At 34.5% G+C, this 7,174-nt stretch overlaps 1 pseudogene; it reads left to right on the top strand.

The window, feature by feature from the left end:
- The first annotated feature begins 271 nt into the window (after nt 1–271).
- Nucleotides 272–3,128, top strand: LOC114716867 (multicopper oxidase LPR2-like; annotated as a pseudogene).
- Nucleotides 3,129–7,174: the final 4,046 nt, after the last annotated feature.

The following is a 7,174-nucleotide window of genomic DNA, read 5'->3' as shown; positions in this document are numbered from 1 at the left end:
GTACTTGGCTTTTCTTACATTTTTAATTTGGTCGTTCAATTTGAAAAATTTCACCTATAACCATTACATGCAAATCAAACATCACTACCTTAATATAAAGACCAAGGTCATATCCCCAAAACAAAAGAAAAAAAAAAGAAGTCATTTTCATCTCTCCTCTCTACACACACTCACAAACTTGTAACTCTTTATCTCACGAAGGAACTACGCGCACACACACACACGTGACTTTTGTGATAGCAAATTTGAGCAGCTTAGAAGATTAAGAGGCATGGATAGATTGTTAATATTAATGCTTCTGATGAAATTCACATACGTAAGTGTTTTATCACAAGCTGTGGTCTTGGCTGTTTCTTTAAGAGATGACAAATTGTTAGAGCCATCGGAGTTGGAGATGTTTGTGGATGAGGTTCCTGATGTGCCCAGAATTCTTGCCTATGAGCTCCTTCATGGATTCCCCATACCCAGATATCTCCACATTGGCATGTTCCAAAAGAATTGGGTATATATCTTTTTTTCGTCCCTATAATTTCTTCGTTTTTTTAACTACAATGCTATGCATTTATATACATAGCATCTTGTTGATTAGTTTTTAAGTGTTAATACTATTTTTAGTCTTTGAAATTCGATTTCATTTTAGTTTTGGTCCTTGAAATTTGACACAAGTGATTTTAATTCCTGAAATTTGATTTCATTTTGATCCGCGTAAAGATTTTTAGTCCTTGAGATAATGTTTTTGACACCTAAAACAAGGCTTGAGGGATAAAAACCATTAGTTTCAATTTTAAGATTTAAAATCAAAACAAGGTCAAATCTCAAGAACTAAAGATAATTAACCTTTTCAGTTATCCATATTTTTTTAAAACTTAATAAAGCTATGAACTTATATAATCTTTTAATTAATAATATACTGAAAGATATAGTTGTTGATAGAGTAGAATGACATTGTGTAATTCATACATTTCTTGCTACTGTTATGTAGTTTCTCGCACGATTCAAAATTTTTCCTCAAACCCATGTTTTTGGTAGTACAGAAATTTCACAGGGATCTACCGCCAACGCCAGTTTATGCTTATGGTCTAGACCAACAGACTGCATCAGTTCCTGGTCCCACTATCGAGGCCCTCCATGGAGTTGACACCTAAGTGACGTGGCAAAATCACCTCCCTTCAAATCACATCTTCCCATTGGACCCGACAATTCCCATCGCCATCCCCCGCTCCAAAAAGGGTATTCCCACGGTGGTTCACCTCCACGGCGGCATCATCGAGCCCCAAAGCGACGGCAACCCTAATTCCTGGTTCACCAATGGATTCATTGAAACGGGACCCACTTGGACCCAGAAGACCTATCATTACCCCAACAATCAACAACCTGGTAACATGTGGTACCATGATCATGCCCTTGGGTTGACCGCGGTCAACGTCCTTGCTGGCTTATATGGGACCTACATCATCCGCCACCCTCCGATCGAGGACCCTCTTGGCTTACCCCATGGTGATGCCTTTGATCGACCGCTGATGATCTTTGACTTGAACTTTCACACTAATGGTTCCATATATTTGAATTCCACTGGAAACCACCCCACCGTACACCCTCATTGGCGGCCATTTTACTTCGGTAATTTCATCACTGTGAATGGAAGAGTATGGCCACGTATGACAGTACGACGTCGTAGGTATCGATTTCAGATCATCAACGCCAGCAATGGTCGTTTCTTTAGACTGTTCTTCACCAATTTCTTGCAGTTCATCCACGTGGCATCAGATTCTGCTTACATAGAAGAACCAGTGACCACGAAGGAAGTTTTAGTGGGACCATCTGAGATCACAGATATAATCGTTGACTTTTCTAAGTCAAAAGATGACACTGTTATTTTAGCCAACAATGCACCATCTCACTTCCCATTTGGAGAACCAGTGGATGAAGCTAACAGCAAGGTGATGAAATTCTTCATACAACCTGATCCAGAAGCTGACACGTCACGAGTCCCTATGAAGTTACTAAAATACCCTGATGCAGATTTATCCAGTGCATCGCAGACGAGGTACATCACAATGTTAGGCTATGGTGGGACAACGAAAGGAAATCCAACTCATTTATACTTGAATGCAAAACCTTTTGCGTCGCCAGTTACAGAAACTCCACAGGAGGGATCCACTGAGGTTTGGTATGTGATCAATCTGACGCAGGCCAATCATCCGTTTCATATTCATTTGGGATTGTTCAAAGTTTTGGATCAGACGGAGCTGGTGAATCCTAAGGAGCTTAATGAATGTGTGAGGAAGCATGATTATGTGACTGAGTGCCATGTGGAGGAGCATGCACGTGGCAAGAAATTGGAGGTGCCCTCTCATGAGAGAGGGTGGAAGGTCGTGTACAAGATGACACCCTTGTGTGTAACGAAGATTGTAGTGAAATTTGGTTACATCCACACAAATGCACCGTATGAGTTTGATGCAACTGCAGAACCTGGTTACGTGTATCATTGTCATGTGAGTATTTTTCCTATCCTTCTTCTTTTTTTTGGGCTTTTTGTTGGTTTAATTTATTTGGTTTTAATTCAAAGGAAAATTTAATTTTTGATCCCTATAATTTTCACTCTGTTACAACTCTATTATTAAATTTAATTCTATGCAACTTAGTCTTTATGGCTTTAACTCAACTATAAGTCGGTGCCTAAACTTTTAGCTGATATCACTCAATCCTTATAATTTAACTATTTTGAAAAATAGTCCCTACATATTAAAAATAAAATTATACATTTCATGAAGTATAGAAATTAAAATTTTAAATCATTAAAATTAAGACTAAGTTGCACTGGGTTAAAGTCTAGAGATCAAGTTACAACTTAATTAATAAAACTATAAAAACCGAGTTGCACTTTAAAGCTTATGGAATGAACTACAATCCAGTCAAAAAGTATAGAGAATAAATGATTAATTAATATTCCCTAATTAAAATACTAAATATTTATAGATAGTGGCTCTTTTTTTTTTCTTTTGCATTGTACGTGATCATGACAATGGTTTAATTTGCAGATAATAAACCATGAAGACAATGAAATGATGAGGCCATTCAAATTGATAAAAGGAGGTGCGCATAATTCAAAGGTCATGCTGGAGTGAATATGGTGATGTAAAATTATATAATAACTTGTATTTGCTTTTTCACGTGTGATAAACATAACGTAATGAGAATTGAGTTGTGTTATTTATAGTTTATAATGACTTGTTGAAATGTTTAAATTACATGAGAAAATATGAAATACACCTGTATGTATTGAGTAGTGTACAGTGGTAATTGTTTCATGTAATACTCCACCGATCTTTCATGTAGGACCTAATTGAGGAGATCGTATTAGTTTTATATGAAAGACTTGTTTCACAAGTTTATTAATTTTTTTTTAAAATTAACCCTATTAATATTTTTTAACAGTAATTAAGTAGGAAAGGGAATGAGAGAATTAAGTAAGATACTGAGGATGTTTTAGAAAACACATATCATATTAACTAATTTAACTAATAACATTAATCTATTTAAATTAGTTGATTAGGTTTCATATTAAGCCCCGGATGAATAATATTGTTATGTGCACATGCATTTGTGGATATGGACCTGTGTACATATTTCTTCTCCAAGACATTCTACCAAATCACCTTAGAATGGATATTATTCCTTTCAATTTATATGAATTGATATAATAAGTACTTTAAGGATTTTAAATGTAAGAGTCAAAACATAAATTCTTTTACTCTTAAATGCCAGACATCAATTTACACATATCTGTAAAAGTACATCTGGTTATGGTATATTCAAAGTAATGTGTTTTCTGACATACGCCATGTTATGAAAAATATTTTAGGAAAAATTAATTATTTAGTTTTTAACATTTAACTTGGTTGACTCAGTCAACCTAATTCAACTCATCAAAGCTCAGTCCTTGAAGTTTAATCCCTTCAACAATTTTGTCCTATATGTTAGTTAATCAAATTGGATCATGCCCACGTGTCAAAAACATCGTTAACAATGTATATCTAGGATTATAATTACTCCTCCGGTCTTTAATATAGGATCCAATTGTTGAGTTGGTTTTGGTCCTAAATATAAAATCAATTTCTCATATTTATTAATTTTCTCTAAATTACCCCTATGAATACTCTCAACCATAATCAAGTAGAAGAGGGAGAAGGGATATTAAGAAAGATGATTATGATGATTATGATGTCACATTTCTTATAATTAACCAACTTACCTAACTTTCTTAATCTAATCAAATTAGTTAAATGGGTCTTATATTAAGGACTGAAAGAGTATTATTTTTGTAAAAAATGTCCCTCCGTGTCTAGAAGCCATCAATTATTATTAGTTGCTCCATTTCATCCCTCAGCCAGAAGGAGGTAACTTGGCTTTCTAACAAGTAGCAAGCAGAACTAACTTGCAGCTACAAAACAAGTTTACACAACACAGAACTCTAGAACAATAATGGGAGGAAATCATTTGAATGGAAAGCAAATATCCGGGGAACAACCAGTAAAAAAAAACAAGAAAGAAAACTTGCGGCACCAAAAGTGAAATTCACACTATTAAAGCAAACTGAGTCAATCATGATTTCAATTCCATATTATTGCCAAATCCCATATTATTTGAGTACGGCCACAACTATAATGCTTTTAACTTCCTAGCCAGTAAAATAACCAGAAGTGAAGATGTTAAGATTTTATCATTTGTTGTGAAAGCAAGTTACAGGCATGTTTATAAAAGCATACTAGGTTTCAAGTTATCCTAGAATGTATTTGGATGGCAGTGATAAAAGTAATTTTGTTTTCATCTCACTTTTACAAACTTAAGTTAGGATAAAAGTTAGTTTAATATAATTTACATTTACACTACAAAAATTTGACTTTCGGCAATGACAAATGTGTGTTGTTGAAGCTTGTTTTAGTGGCGACAGCCATTGTCGCTGTCGAAACCTCAATCAGCAGTGACAAAAATGTCATTGCTAATTGTGGTTTCAGTGGCGACATTTTTGTCGCTGCTGATTATATTTTCAACAGCGACATAATTGTCGGCGCCAATTACCCTTTTTAGCGGTGATGTTTATGTTGCCACTGAAGGTTTAACTATTTTAATATGTTAATTATACAAATTTTTTTATTTATATTCTGATAAACGTGATCATAAGGTTTAATAAAAAATAAAATAATTAAATGACAAATATATTAAATAATAGGATTTATAACCATCAAAGTGTTTTTGTGTCTTCAATAAAAATAAAAATTGTTCAATAAAAAGATACATTATATAATGTAAAAGAAAAATCACATAGAGGGACCAAGACAAGACAGGGACACTAGAAGTAGGGGTATCCGCAGGAGTATTTAATTGCATCTTTTGCATGAAAGCAGTGAATTGAGCTTGTATTCTCTGCTCCATTAATTGCTCCATCCTTTGTTCAAGTTGTCTGCACTCTGCTTCCATCTTTGCTCGCTCTGCTGCATGTTCCGCTTTCATTTTTTCTCGTTCTGCTACACGTTCTGCTTCCATCTTCTCTTGCTTTGCAGCAAGATTTGCTTTCATCTTTTCTCGCTCCTCTTGAAATCTTCTTTCAAACTTTTCATACAATTGGGTGCACACATTCTTAAGTGAATCACTAGATTGAGTGTGAGATCTCTTCCTTTGAGGCTCTGCTCCATAACTTTTTCCTCTAACATATCTTGACCTCTCACCAAGAACAGCTATCAATATCTTATCAGAGGTCATTCAAGCATCACTCTCTAAGGATTGCTGCTGAACGAGCTCATGCATGCGATCCTATAGTTGCTCATCCCTCTCACTGTACTTGTGGGGAAGTGCTAGCTAATTGTGTGTGTTTAAAGTTTAGCATCTCCCACCTAATAACGGTACATCTATAATATAATATAAACTTGGCTTTACTCCTTCTCCTAGACGCCTACACAAAAACTATGGAACCACTTGAGATTTAACAAGAAGCATGTTCAATCATGAAATTATGATAAAATAAGTCTACAGAAAAAAAAATCAAATATACTATATTTTTACTAAGCTTCCATCCCAATTCAAGAATAGCGTTTTGCAATACAGCTTATGTATAATACATAAGATTGTGTATATGTCGCTATCGTGACATTCATCCTCCTAATTTTTCATTAATTTCTTTGAAAAAATAGATAAATTACATAAACTTATTTATACAAGCATGATTAGTACAGAATAATATGTACACTGAATTCAAGTTACTTGTATAGGTGAATTCTCAAGTTCAAATTTAACATTGACACCTGCTTGTGTGGGTGTGTACCTGTAAATTAAATAAATATTAATAACATAAAGCTTATGTAATGACCTTAAATTAATTATTTGAAAAATCACAAGCCTAACGCGCACATATCGATGATGTGTTGCTTTGAGCATATGGAGACAATAGACATATAAGCAAGAGTCATTAATTAAATGTAGGGCAATTTTAATTTCTTGATGTATAAAAAATTGTTGGGAAAATCATTATTTTAAAAAAATTGCTGGGGAACACATCCCAAGTAAATGTTCTCAGCCCCACGAACCAACTAAAATTCAACATCCTTAAGCTAATAAAGAAAGAAAAAAAAGATAAAGGGGAAAAAAAAGAGAAGAAAACAATATCTTTCTCACCAATACTAACAACTGATATGAATGAGATGTGTGATACCTTGCTCCCTCTCCCCTATGGGCTGTCTCTAACAACTGATAGGAATCCCCTTATTTCCTACTATGAAAATATATTAGGTTCTTCTTATTATTGAAATTTATATACAAGGAATTATTTTTTCCTGAATTTCATAAATAAAAATACTATGAAACATTCAAAATTCAAAATTCAACTCCCATTGCTCGTGAAGTTGAAACTTTGGGAAAGCCCTACACAATAGTCCGAGCAGGCATTCATACTGAGGACAAAACCCAAACAGCTTAGCCGAACTGGTTATCAAGTTTTTAGTGTACTTAGATATTAAGAAACCAGACAAGTTGGGACAGGACAAGCGTGGGAAGGAGCAGCCTCATGTAATGAGAATTACACCATGAACAAACAGAGGGCAAAATTGATGTATGTGCCTAAACCGAGGCCACAATAAAATACTATGTTATATGGACCAATGCGTTAATCAAGAATAAT

This window comes from Neltuma alba, unplaced genomic scaffold (assembly GCF_004799145.2).
Source record: "Neltuma alba isolate B1F8T4 unplaced genomic scaffold, ASM479914v2 tig00011696_pilon, whole genome shotgun sequence".
In the NCBI taxonomy this organism is placed as follows: domain Eukaryota; kingdom Viridiplantae; phylum Streptophyta; class Magnoliopsida; order Fabales; family Fabaceae; genus Neltuma; species Neltuma alba.
This window is presented reverse-complemented; position numbering and strand designations above follow the sequence as displayed.